Here is a 14,531-nt window from a genome sequence, read left to right as displayed (position 1 = left end):
TTTCAATCCCTTTCAAGAAGACAGGCAGAAACAATGAGCTTGAAGAGTTAAAGGTTACTGGGGAACATTTATAAATATCTTATTTTATTTATTCATTCATCCCTCATCTCTGTCTTTCTTTTCTTTGTCTGTGTCTGTGTCTCTGGAGCTCTGTCTTTTTCTCTCCCCCTCTTCCCCCTCTCTCTCTCTCTCTCTCTCTCTCTCTCTCTCTCTCTCTCTCTCTCTCTCTCTCTCTCTCTCTCTCTCTCTCTCTCTCTCTCTCTCTCTCTCTCTCTCTCTGTCTCTTTTCCTCCCTTCCTCCCCCTCTGTCTCTCTTTCTCTTTGCCTCTGTCTTTGTCTGAATCTGTCTGTCTCTCTCTTTCCATTTCTGAATCCTAGAAGCCCTATCCTTCAGGGTTCACTTTAAATGCCACTTTTTTTCTTTTTGGCTGAAACAACTGAGGTTAAATAACTTGCTCAGTCACACAACTAGTAAGGGGCAAGTGTCCAAGGATGATAACTCAAATGCTCCTTACTCTAGGGCTGGTATTCTATCTGCTGCCCCTTCTTAAAAGAGACCTTTACCAAACCCGCAATCATTGCTCTCCTCCCCAAATTACTTTGTATTTCTGAAAATGTATTTTGTATTCATATACCTATATACCAGACAGGGTTACCCAGGGGCTTCCAATATCGATGGAATCACAGGCCAAGTCTTTAACCTCTATCACAGAGGTTCTCAGAACGTGGTCTGGGGATTCTTGAGATCCTTGCAGGGGTTCATAAAATCAAAACTATTTTCATAAGAAGACTAAAACCTTTTAATTTCAAATATAGTAAACATCGATAGATATTTACATAAACAAAACTCTTTGGAGGAGGTCCTGAGAAATTTTTAAGAGTATAAAGGAGTTCTGAGCCCTAACAGCTTGAAAACTGCTGCCCCATCATATCTTTGTTTCATTCCATTTAAACATAAGCTTCTCCAGGACAGAAACTTTCAATTTTGGCTCTGAATCTTCAAACCTAGCACTGTACCTGGTATATGTGGGAGCTTACTAAATGCTACAAGGAATATTGATTCACTGAATTAAGATTAAATTCCAAATCAAGACTAGTGGCAGACCAAAGAAGGCCTTGGCAAGGGTAGATGCCCATCATTCTATCCCTCATCCCCATCATATCCTAAACTAGATATTCCTACCTTTGTATCACTAATATCTTTTTTTTTTTACTGTTGAAAATATATTCCTACAAATATTTCTGTTGTTTACCATAATTAAAAGAAATTAATACCACCTAATATTGGACTAATAACTGACATGGTTTAACACACCTAACATCAGACAATATTAATTTTTTTTTCAGAAAAAAATGCTTTGAAATACACACAGTAAAATACATAGAATTGTAAAGGAAACTCACTTTGGTGAAATGTAATTATCGAAATATTAAGTCTCCTCCCTGAGGTTATGGTATACCCCTATGCTATAATATAATATAATATAAAGTAATTTCATCTTTGTTGTTGTTGTTTGCTTACTTTTTTTTTTCTCTTTTCATTTTTTTTCCTTTTTGTTCTGATTTTTCTTGTGCAGCAATGTGAATGTGGAAATATGTTCAGAAGAACTGCACATATTTAACCTATATTGGATTATTCGCTGGAGGAAGGAAGAGGGAGGGAGAAAAATTTGGGACACAAGGTTTTGCAAGGGTGAATATTGAAAACTAGCTTTGCATGTATTTTAAAAATGAAAAGGCTATTTTTATATTTAAAAAGAACACCTATGCTAGAGACTGAAGTGGGTTTGGTATTTATGTTCTTAAAACTACAAACACAACAATTCACCCCAGAAAATTAGAATTGTCCAGAGACAAGCTGGGTAGAGAGCAGCTGGATAGTCTCTAAGCATCCTAAGATTGGCTCTTCCTTGGATCATCATGCCCCTCCCTCTGAAAGATTTTTGTTTCTGTATTTGTCTTTTTTTTTTTTTTTTTTTTTTTAATAGCTCCAGGTTCAGTCATTCTGCTTGTTCAATTTAATTTGGCTTTGCCTAGAGGAGTAAAAGATTTGCAGGAGACAAAAGAAGTTAACTGTTACTTGTCTTCCCTGAATCCTCTTCTCCAGGTCCTTTTATTTCACTCATTATTACACTATTTTACTGGGCTATTTTCCATCTTTTGAGTTTGGCCTCCTTCTTTGTCATCCACTAGAGCATTAAGATTTTATGCTGTAATTTGGGTTTTTAATATTTTAAAAGAAGGTTCTTTCCTCTCTTTCCCAAACTATAAATCCTCCAGTTTATTGTAATTTCTCTTCTGCCCTATCCCACTTCTCTTCCCCAAGGTGAAAAGATTTCTATATAAGTTTTGAGAGAGTTAAAATGAAATTGGCTATTCTTTGTAAATTAGTCTGTGGATGAAGGCGAGCTTTCACGCAGCCAACAATGTGGTAATGCAGCTTCAAGTGACAAGGAAAAAGTGATTCCTGCTTGATTCACTTAGGTCTTTAAAAGATTAAGTCAGAGATTCCTATAGCTCTCTTTACTTCTCCCTCAGCCAAACACTTGGGCAGCCTGCAAAAGAACTTTACTCAGCATTTAACTGCTAGGATGACGTATTTTTGAGGGGCAAAGACTAAATCCTATTGTTAGCCCAGAGGGAAAAAATTGACAAGATAAAAGGCGAATGAACAATCTCTGATTTCCTCAGGGCAGGGCTCCCCCACCTATGCAAATTGTCACAATTCTAGGATTAGTAGATAAATTCTAGGGAGTTGCCAGAAATGTATAAAGGTTAAGTGATATGCCCAGGGTCATACAATGTCAAAAACTGGATCTTTTAGAATTTCTTGTTGTTCAATTCTTCCCCTCTCTTGGTGACTGCATTGGGATTTTCCAGACCAAAAACAAAAACAAAAAACAAAAAAAAAAAAAAAAAAAAAAAAAAAACTGGAATGGTTTGCCATTTCCTTCTCCAATTCACTTTACAGATGAGAAAACAGGCAAACAGGGTTAAGTGACTTGCCCAGTCTGTAAGTGTCTGAGGCTGAATTTGAACTCAGGAAGATGAGGCTTCTTGACTCCAGGTCTGGCATTCTATCCATTGCATCATCTAGACTCACTATTACCAAATTGCCTTGATAGAGTGATATTAATATTAATAATAATGATCATGGCATCCATTTCCCATAAATATTTCTGGTGTTTATTATATTTGAAAGAGATTAATAGCATCTGATATTGAACTAGTAACTGATTAGATGATTTAACACACCTAACATCAGGCAAATGTCCAATCATAATAAAGAAATAGCTTCACGAACTGGATATCTCAGGAAAGTTGGGGATCAGAAAAACCTTCTACATCCCAAGAAATGTTCAGTTCTGCTGTCTCTGGATCCATAATGGGAGTGGGGGGAGGGGAGGATAAATAATATCCTTTGGAGACGGTAGGATTTAGCAGCACCTTGGACTCAGCTGGTTGATGCATCTTGAAATCATGAGGCTGTTCGCTAATGATCAGAAACATTTTCAATCATCAGTCAGCCAATAAGCATTGACTGAAGAGAAACAAATACCGAGCATTATGATGGTGATTAAATTTTGGAATCCAGATTAAAGAACAAAAGGCACCCCATCCTTCAAGAGCTTTCTAATCTGGTTCTCTCTTGTTTGTAAATTCTGTCCACTTGTTTATTTACAAATTCATTTCACAGTATAGATTGGAAACCAAATGGTTGATCCCGGGGAAATAGTTTGTCTTTGGATCCAACACAAAATCCATTTTAACGATGTGGAGACCACTAGAGGGCTCTCGACTCCAGCACAGAATTTAAGTCCACTAAAAGGATATTTGTGCATGAAGCCCAGTTCTAAGCAAGCTTGCTGCCAGACTAAGTCAGCCTGCTCCCTTCCTTCTTTCCTTCTTCTACTCAAGTCCTCATCAACCTGACTCAAATTTGGGTTGGAATCAGTCTCTTTCAGCCCAAGGCAAACCATGGAAGTACTTACTTTTGAATCATCTTCAATTCAAAACATAAGGGCCAAGTAAGTCATGGAGTTGAGTTGTAGCATCTCTTAGGGATTCAGGATGGTTGCCCACAGATGTGCAGTTCCATCTTCAGTCATTCTTCACATGGCATAGAGCAGAAGTGAATTGTCAGGTTAGCCTTCGGGTTCAGTCAAGCCCCCAAGAAGGCCTGCAAAGAAGCAATACAGAAGATAAAAACTTAAGTAAAGCTCACATTGCCCCCCTTGAGGCTGAAAAGGTATCAATATCATATCATGCACATTCTGAAGTTTCTTTCTTTCTTTTTCCTTTAGGAAATATGAAGTTTTTATATTTTATGTTTATAACACCTTTTCATATTCCAGTATATTCTTCCTCCCTTTCCCTTCCAGGCATCACATAACAAATAATAAAAAAAAGAAGAAATATATACTTTTATATATAGTATTCCAGCCCATGGAACTTCACTCCCTCTTTCACCTCTATAAAGAAGGTTAGGCGTTCCCTTTTCATATTTCTTTTGGGGGAACAAGCTCAATCATTGTAATTTCCCAGTATAGTTTTGATAATTTTGTTTTCCTTTTTTCTACTTACATTGCTATAATCAGTATATATATGTTACTTTCTTCATTTTTCTTGCTTCACTTTCCATCCATATGTCTTTCTATGTTTGTCTATATTCTGATATTCATTTTCTCTCATAGCATAATAATATTCCATTACATTAATGAACCATAATTTGTCTCCCTCAATTTATGGGCATCTACTTTGTGTCCAATTCTTTTTTAAACAATAAAATTTTATTGATAGCTTTACTTTTACATCCCATAAATTTCCCCTTGTATACCTGCCTGACTCCAACCAAGAGTAATATTTCATAATAAATAATTTTTTAAAAAGAAAGAGGAGGAAGAGGAGGAAAAGAAAGAAGAAGGAAGGAAGGGAAGGAGAGAGGAAAGGAAGGAAGGAAAGGAAGAAGGAAGGAAAAAGGAAAGAGGGAGGAAGAAAAAAGAAAGAAAGAAAGAAAGAAAGAAAGAAAGAAAGAAAGAAAGAAAGAAAGAAAGAAAGAAAGAAAGAAAGAAAGGAAGGAAGGAAGGAAGGAAGGAAGGGAAGGAGGGAGGGAGGGAGGGAGGGAGGAGGGAGGGAAGGAAGGAAGGAAGGAAGGAAGGAAGAAAGAAAAAGAGAGAGAAAGAAAGAAAAAGAGAGAAAGAGAGAGAGGGAGGGAGGAGAGAAGAGGGAAGGAAGGAGGGAAGGAAGGAAGGAAGAAAGAAAAAGAGAGAGAAAGAAAGAAAAAGAGAGAAAGAGAGAGAGGGAGGGAGGAGAGAAGAGGGAAGGAAGGAGGGAAGGAAGGAGGGAGGGAAGGAAGGAGGGAGGAAGGAAGGAAGAAAAAAATCAGCAAAACCATTATTCTATTGGAACAAATCTGACAACATATGCAATATTGCATAGTCATAGCTCCAAACTTCTGCAGAGGAGTAAAAAGAAGTTTCTTCTCATATCTCTTGTTTGGGCCAGGCTTGTTCTTTGTTATTTTTCAACATTCCTTGTCATTATTTTGTGGGTTTTCTTCCCATTGACATTGCTTTAATCATTGTTTCTTGCTTTTACTTTCTTTATTTTGTATCAATTTGTAAATTCTTTCCATGCCTCTGTCTATCCATCATATTCACTGTTTCTCACATCACAGTAATATTCCGTTACACTGATCTGCCATAATTGCCCCCAATTTATGGGCAACTACTTTGTTTACAATTTTTTGCTACTACAGAAAGTGCTGCTACAAATATTTTTTACATATATAGGTCCCTTTTTATCTTTGATCTCCTTATATTTGCCTAACAGTAGCATCTCGGAATCTTAGTCCCTTTCTTATAATTGCAAATTATTTTCACAGAATGGTGGGACCAGTTCACAGTTTCATCAACAGGAATTCCTATACCTATTTTTCTACAATTTCTTTTAACTTTAACTGTATTTAATCAGAAAAGAGGATTTTCCAAAGTAGCAAAACAGTCTTTCATTCCTTCCTATACTTTAAAATGTGTGTGTGTGTGTGCGCAATATATATTAGGGTGGGGTGTGTGTGTGTACAATATATATTAGGGTGGTTTTGTATCTGCTATCACAAAATGCAATCATTTTGCTGAACTGCCAGTCTCACATACTTTACAAATTGTGGATGTGACTAGTTCAACTCCATATTCCTAGAACTTTGGAAAATCTAATAAAGGAAAATACTAATCCTAGAAAAATCCATTTAAAGAAATCTCTCAATACTTAGCCTTCAGATGCTGTTGATTCTGTAAACAACAAAAACTTTTCTATTAAATAAATGTTGATTATTTTCCCTTGTAATATGACAATATAATTAAGAATTTCACCCATTTTTATGGGTAGGGATACCTAAAATTGAGCCTACACAAAAAATAATTTCCCCCTAAATCTTTAGAACTGCAATCACATGACTTCAACATTTTAAACGAATACATTCATTTAATTCCTACATTTCCAACCCTAATTGAATTCAACCATGATCATATTGGTTTTCACATCTGGAGGGATTTTTCCAAGTGTTTTATTTCTTAATTATATGTTTTCAGTGATCAAACAGATCTTTCACCCCACCTCCCCTTACAAATACTGAAAAAAAAAAAAAAAAAAAAAAAAAAAGAAAGAAAATCCTTGTCACCACTAGCCACAGTCAAGCAAAAACAAATTCCCCTATCACCCTTAGCCAAAAATGTCTCATTCTGTATATTTGTCATCACTTGGTCCTGAGGTGGTTGTCATATCATTCAGTCTCTAGAATTGTTCACGCCCACACCTTTTTCAAACCATCTTGTGCTTACTTCTACAAATGTTAAATGCTTCACAGTAAAATATAATCTCCTCATCGGCAGGGACTGTTTTGTACCTTTGTATCCCTAGAAAGTAGCACAATCCTTTGTATATAGTGGACCATTTTTGAATTGAATTAAATAGATTTAAATTAACTAGGGAGTGAAAATTCTGATAAAAGTTGTATTACAAGATTCCTAAGGATCTCATTCTAGTAGTAAGAAAGAAGAGTTAATCCTGAATAAATAAATCATCAAGGGCTGTGAACCTGCAGTTTTCAGAGAAAGAAATCCAAGTGATCAACCACTCTATAGGGGAAAAAAGCATTCCAAATCTTTAATAATTACAGAAATACACAATAAATCACATATCCAGAATTCTGCTTTACACCGATCAGATTGATAAAGATGACAAACAAGGAATTTGACAGATCTAGAACAGATTTCAGGGGAAAAAAATATACATTTTTTTTTTTTTTTTTCCTGAGGCAATTGGGGTTAAATGACTTGCCCAGGATCACACAGCTAGGAAGTGTTCAGTGTCTGAGGTCACATTTGAACTCAGGTCCTTCTGACTTCAGGGCTGGTGCTCTATCCACTGCGCCACCTAGCTGCGCCTGAAAATATCATATTAATAAATTGTTGGTGGAGTTGTGAATTGGTTCAGCCTGGACATACAAAGAATGGCAAAAGACATTTTGAGCTTGGGAGCTTCCTTGAATTGAAATCTAATGGGAGAGACAACATGTAAACAGCTAAGTACAATCTATAATTGTTAATAGATATTGAAAAAAAGCATATGTTTATATATCTACATATAATATATATATAGTAGTGTACAATACATATATATAAAATATACATATATTATATATGTATATATAATACAACATATATGCATATATATACAAAATCTATCTATGCTTATGTAGTATAGTATATATGGATATTAAAAATAGTAAATAATGACCAAAGAGAAAGCACTACAATTAAGAGATTTGGGAAAGGCTCCCCCAGAGGATGGGATTTTAGTTGAGACTTGAAAAAAGGTAGAAATGAGGACAGAACATTTCAAGCATAGGGGACAGCCAGAGAAAATGTCCAGATCTGAGAGGCAAGTGTCTTTTTTTCAGCAAGAGCAAAGGGGCCATCTGCACTGGACAGAATTCTCTAGTGGGATGTAAAGTGTATAAAGACTGTAAGGGGGGAGGTTGGAGGAGGACTAGGTTATGAAAGGCTTTGAATGCCAAACAGAGGATTTTGTATTTGATCCTGAAGGTGATAGGGCCATTTGGAGTTCATTGAGTAGGAAGGTGACTTAGTCTGGATTTGCTTTTTAGGACAATGACTTTGGCTGAAGAATGAAGGGTGGTCTGGAGTGGAGAGAGATTTGTGTCAGGCAGATATACCAGTTGACTACTGCAATAGTCCGAGTACAGACAGATTGGGGTCTGAATCGGAATGATGGCAGTATCAGAGAAGAGAAAGCGATGAGGCATTCAAGAGACATTGCAAAGGTGAAATCAGGAGGCTTGGACAACAGGTTTTGTTAGGATTACAGAGAAGGGGAGCAGCTAGGTGGCGCAGTGGATAGAGCACCAGCCTTGAATTCAGGGGGACCCAAGTTCAAATCTGGTCTCAGACACTTAACACTTCCTAGCTGTGTGACCCTGGGCAAGTCACTTAACCCCAGCCTCAGAAAAAGAAAAAGAAAAAGGATTACAGAGAAGGATTACAACTGGAGACGACAGGACTTTACAAGGTTTGATCTGGGAATGGTGGATGAGAGATGGTAAGGAGTCATGACATAGGGGCAGCTAGGTGGCGCAGTGGATAGAGCACCAGCCCTGAAGTCAGGAAGACCTGAGTTCAAATCTGGTTTCAGACACTGAACACTTCCTAGCTGTGTGACCCTGGGTAAGTCACTTAAGCCCAATGACCTCAGGAAAAAAAAGGGAGTCAAGACATATTGTGAGCCTAGGGAACAGGGAGAATGCCATTGCCTCAAGAGTAATAGGGACGTTTGGAGGCTGGATGGAGTTGGGGGAGAAAGATAATGAATTCAACTTTGGATATTTTGACTTTAAGATGGTTCCAGGATATCAAGTTGGAAATATCTAGGGGCATTTAGAGATGCATGACTGAAGTTCAGTCAGAAGAGGTTAGGGCTGGATAGGAGGCTGGATAGGAGATCTGAGATACATCAATATAGAGGTAATAATTGAATCCATGGGAGCTGATGGGTTGCCCAAGGGAAAGCACAAGAGCATTCAGAGCCGAGTCAAGTGGGACATTCAAAGTTAATGAGCATAAAGGAAATTAGTGATCTGATGGGCTAGAATAGAGTCCTGAAAATCTATAGAAAACAGAGTATCCAAGAGAGCTCCAAAATGGGGAAAAAAGGGCCACATACAGAGGTTCGATATCCGGCTTCCATGTGATTTGAGGAAGAGGGTGTTGGGAGGACAGGGCAATTGAGGTTTGACTTGCCCAGGGTCACACAGCTGGTAAGAGTCTGAGTTTAGATTTGAACTCAGGTCCTCCCGATTCCAAAACCAGTGCTCTATCCACTGTACTATCTTACTGCTCCCTATGCTCTTTCCAAAAGGGTTGAGATCTTTAGAGAAAAGTCAGAATCCTCTATCCTAGGTGATAGTGTGCCTAATGGATAGAACACTGAACCAAGAAATAGGAAAACCTCAGATAACTACTAGCTGTGTCACCCTGGGCAAGACCTCTCTTTGCCTTAGTTTCTTCAGCTATAAAATGGGGATAATAACCTCCCAGGGTTGTTTTGATGATCAAAGACTATACTTATAAAGTACCTTGTGCTTAGCAGACACTAAGTAAATGCTTTAAAGCTTTCCTCCCCAGGTTCCCTAACCTTGTTATCTCTTTGGGGTAGGAGGGAAATGAAACTTCCTTTGATTCCTCTCCCCAGTTTCCGTCTGGTTTCCCTCAGGTGAGATACCTCATCATAAGATGATCTGACTTTCCAAGATGTAGATCTTGGGATTTTTTACTTGCATATGAAAAAGTCTGTGGAGATGTAGATCTTCATAGACTTTTTCATATGCAAGTAAGAAATTCAAAGCCTTATTCCGGAAAGGAACAAATTAGGTCTGAATCGGATGTAGCAAGATACAATCACAGCAAAAAAGCTTCACCCTTTGGTGTCCTGTCTCTGGTCTCCATCTTTACCCCTTAGGACTGGAACATTTGCCCACCATCTGAATGGGAATCCAAAGAAAGGGGTTGGAAAATCCGAAGTCCCTGCTTTCAAGGAGCTCCCAGTGTCATCACAGGTCATGAGAGCAGAAACTAGGGTTAAGGTTGAGGCTATCTGTATATCTATTGGGATGGAGCCTTAGCTGAGCTGAGCCATAAAGGGAGCTATTTAAGGTGAATCTGGAGTACATCCCAGACATAATTCCTTTCAGTACAACAAGTATGTATTAAGTTCCTCGTGTATTAAGTGATAGAATGGGGGGCTCAGAATCATGGATCCTATGACCCAAAGTGGATACTGTAATACTGCAAATGATGCTGAGATATTCCTGATGGAGATTCCCCTTCTGGCTAAGTGTAACATGACAACAATTCACTCATTCCTTCTTAGTGGCTTAATTGATCCGAATTCTTGATTTGCTCCTTCAGAAAGAAAGGGGCAAGGATGAATTTGGGAAGAGGAGAAGTAGAAGGTGGATTGTTTTAACTAGTTTTGTTTTTGTTTTTGTTTTTTGTTTGTTTTGTTTATTTGTTTTTTTGTCTTGGGCACTTGAGGAGGCATGGATTCACTTACTAAGATAGAACCAGGGATATCATATGGGTTAACAATCATAGGATTATAGGATTCTCATAGATTTAAAGCTGGGTGGTTTTTAAAAGATCATCTTTTTAAATATATTTATTTATTGTATATTAATTTTAATATATTCTATATGAGTCAATTTGGAAGAAAAAAATCAGAACAAAAGAAAAAAGAAAAAAAAAGAAAAAAGAAAAAGAAAAGGTGATCCTGCTTTTTGATCTGCATTTAATCTCTATAGTTCTCTCTCTGGATGCAAATGGCATTTTCAATCCAAATTTTATTGAAATTGTGTTGGCTCACTGACTTTCTGAGAAGAGTAAAGTCTCTCAGAATTGATCAACACATAATTTTGCTGTTATTGTGTACAATGTTCTCCTGGTTCTGCTTACTTTATTCAGCATCAGTTCCAGACGTTTCTGAAATCACTCTGAAATTCTTATAGAACAATAATATTACTTTCATATACCATACTTATGCAATCATTTCCCAATTGATGGGCATCTACTTTCTTGCCATCACAAAAAGGGCTAATACAAACATTTTTGCACATGTTCCTTTTCCTTTTTTATGATCTCTTTGGGATACAGACCCAGTAGAGACACTGGATCAAAGGGTAAGCACAGTTCAAATTACTCTCCAGAATGGTTAGATCCATTCACAATACCACCAACAATTCATTAGTGTCTCAGTTTTCTCACTTCTACCCCAATATTTATTAATTTTTCCTGTCATTTTAGTCTTAAAGGTCATCTCTTGTTTTTAAGTGTTTTTTTTAATTAGACCAAATTTTTAAAAATTTAATAAGCCAATTTTATTTTTTTTTTCAATCAATCTGTTTTTATTTGCTACAAGGAAGGGTTCATTTATATGCTATGTATATCAGGCAATGATTATGGTAAAAAAAGAAAAATATTTGGTAAGCCAATCTTAGGGAAAAAGTAGAATTTATTATAAAGGATGCACCTAAAGGGGAAAGAAAACAAACAAAAAACAACCCCAATCTTGATGAATTCATGGGAGAATTTGATCAAACTTTTCAAGAACAATAAGAACTTATGCTACACAAATTAATTTTTGTTTTGTTTTGTTTTTACCAAAAAATCTGAGACCTTATTTTAAAAAATATTGTGATAGTTTAGTTGTTTTTCAGTCATTCCAACTCATGGCTCCATTTGGGGTTTCTTATACCAAAGTGATTTGGCATTTCCGTCTTCAGATCATTTTAGAGATGAGGAAATTAAGGGTCAAATGAGTTGGCCAGAGTCATACCACAGTCACTAAGTGTCTGAGGTCAGATCTGAACTCAGGAAGATGAGTCTTTTGGACTCCAGAGCCAGCACTTTATTTACTATACCACCTAACTACCCTGTAATAGCTGTATTTCAACATACTTTTCTTTGTAATCCTTCCATTTTAATGTATTTAATAATGTTAATTAGACTGAGTTTCTTGAGAGCAAGGACTATTTTTGTTGTTGTTGTTGCTTTTGCCTTTCTTTGTATCCCTGTTTTATGATAATTGTTTAATAAATGGTAGGTGACTGACTGACTGTCAAAAGAGTAAACTTTATCAGTCCATTAAATGGGTCCATGACTCAAAAACTGATTTTTAAAAGATTTCCTGAACTTCAACCATTTGCTAGTGAGCTCTGGTGCCAAAATGAAGATTATTTATTAGAGAGAAAATGTGTCCCTACTAGTTGCCCCTGATGATGTCAATTCATTTTAGGGCCAAGAGGAACTGGGAGATAGAAAATAATGTTGGGAATAAAAGTAATATAGGAGTAATCACCTGGAAAATGACAAAATACATTTTGGTACATGAATGCAGGTGAGTACATGATTACTGAGCAATACAGATCAATGAAGGTGGGAAAAATAACAATAAAACTAAGCATGACATCATTGTAATTACACATAATAATGTGACCAAATTTGGCCCCATGACTTAAAAAAATTTTTTTTTATTCATTTATTTATTATGAATAATGTTGAGAGAGAAAAATCAGAACAAAAGGGGAAAACTGTGTAGTGGGGGGAAGAAATTAACTTAGCATATGTTGATCTACATTCAATCTGCATCATCTGTTGCAGATGACATTTTCTGACCAAAGTCCATTGGGATCATTTTGGAGCACTGAACCACTGAGAAGAACCAAGTCTTTCATAGATGATCATCACACAGTCTTGCTGTTACTGTGTACAATGTATTCCTCCTGGTTCTGTTTGTTTTGCTTCACATAAATTGTGTAAAATTTTCCAGGCCTTTCTGAAATCAGCTTGTTCATCATTTTTTAGAACAATAATATTCCATTATCTTCATATACCAAAACTTATTCAGCCATTCTCCAATTGATTTTGGCCCCATGACTTAATATAGGAATGCACTTTCTCATTGCTTTGCAAAGGTGGAGGGCTTTGGAGGCAGAATAGCTTATACACTTCGACTTGGCTGATATATTGGTTGGTTAACTTTACTCATTTTTTAAAAATTATGTGAATGACTCTCTAGAGGGGGATGATATTGAGAAATCAAGAAAAGAATATTGAGAAAAGATATATTGAGAAATCAAGGTGATATGAAAACAAATATACCAATAACAATTTTTTAAAGAAAATGTAGGACAGTAACTAACTGTATTTTCATTTCCTTCCCTGAAGATTCTTTAATGGGGTGGGGAAATTGAATTTATTTTGTCTTGTCCCTAGAGTGTCAATGTGAGAAATAGATAAAATGCAGATCAGACAGTTTCTGCTTTTTGACAGTTAATAACTGTGTAAAATAACCATGGATGGGTCACTTTACTATTTTCCCTGAGATTCAGTGTCTTTATCTGGAAAATGGAGATAATAATGTAGTATCTCCCTAACAAGGTTACATTTTTTTTTTCCAAATAGGCTCAAAGGAGATAAATGTCATAAAGCATTTTGAAAATTATAACATACTATGCAAATGCCAGTTTTATATTATTATTATTGATGATACTACTTTTGCTATAGTTCAAAATTGTTATTATCTATGGATATTAGGAAGTCTGGGTTTGAAAATGGTTAGTGTTTCTACTATTCCTAATTTCTAAATCAGTCAGCCACAAGTCCAATAATATTAATGACTAAAGAGTTGTTTCAGTAGAATGGTACTACAAGAATCTAGATTTTAAAAGATTGAAAAATACTATGAGCAGAAATAGAAACAGAATACACTACTCTTAGTAATCAAGCTGTGGACAGTATTAATATGATCCATGTGTGCAGAGAAGTAGTAGACAGCAGCAGTAATTATAGCAGTAGTATTTTTTAAAAAAACTATTTACTAGGGGCAGCTAGGTGGCACAGTGGATAGAGCACCAGCCCTGAATTCAGGAGGACCTGAGTTCAAATCTGGTCTCAGATACTTAACGCTTCCTAGCTGTGTGACCCTGGGCAAGTCACTTAACTCCAGCCTCAGGAAAAAAAAAAGTTAATTGTATGGGGAGTAGTAGTAGTAGTAGTAGTAGTAGTAGTAGTAGTAGTAGTAGTAGTAGTAGTAGTAGTAGTAGTAGTAGTAGTATTTAGTTGTTTCAATCCTTACTGACTTTTTGTGACTGCACTTGGGGTTTTCTTGGCAAATGTACTCTAGCTTGATTTTATAGATGAGGAAAATGAGGCAGTTAAGTGACTTGCTCAGGGTCACATTGCTACCAAGTGCCCAATCTGCATTTGAAGTCAGGCTTCTGGACTACAGGCTGGCATACCATCTACTGCATCACCTAGCTTTCAACAGTAGTAGTAATGGGGGTGGTAGTAGTTGTAATAATAATCAACATTGCTTTAAGGCTTACAAATCATATTAGCTGCTATCTAAGCAACTTCTGATATATTTGTTGCCCCCAGAAGAATATTTCATTTCTCCTA

This window comes from Sminthopsis crassicaudata, chromosome 6, assembly GCF_048593235.1.
Source record: "Sminthopsis crassicaudata isolate SCR6 chromosome 6, ASM4859323v1, whole genome shotgun sequence".
In the NCBI taxonomy this organism is placed as follows: domain Eukaryota; kingdom Metazoa; phylum Chordata; class Mammalia; order Dasyuromorphia; family Dasyuridae; genus Sminthopsis; species Sminthopsis crassicaudata.
The sequence above is the reverse complement of the archived record's forward strand: the minus strand, read 5'-3'. Positions refer to the sequence as shown.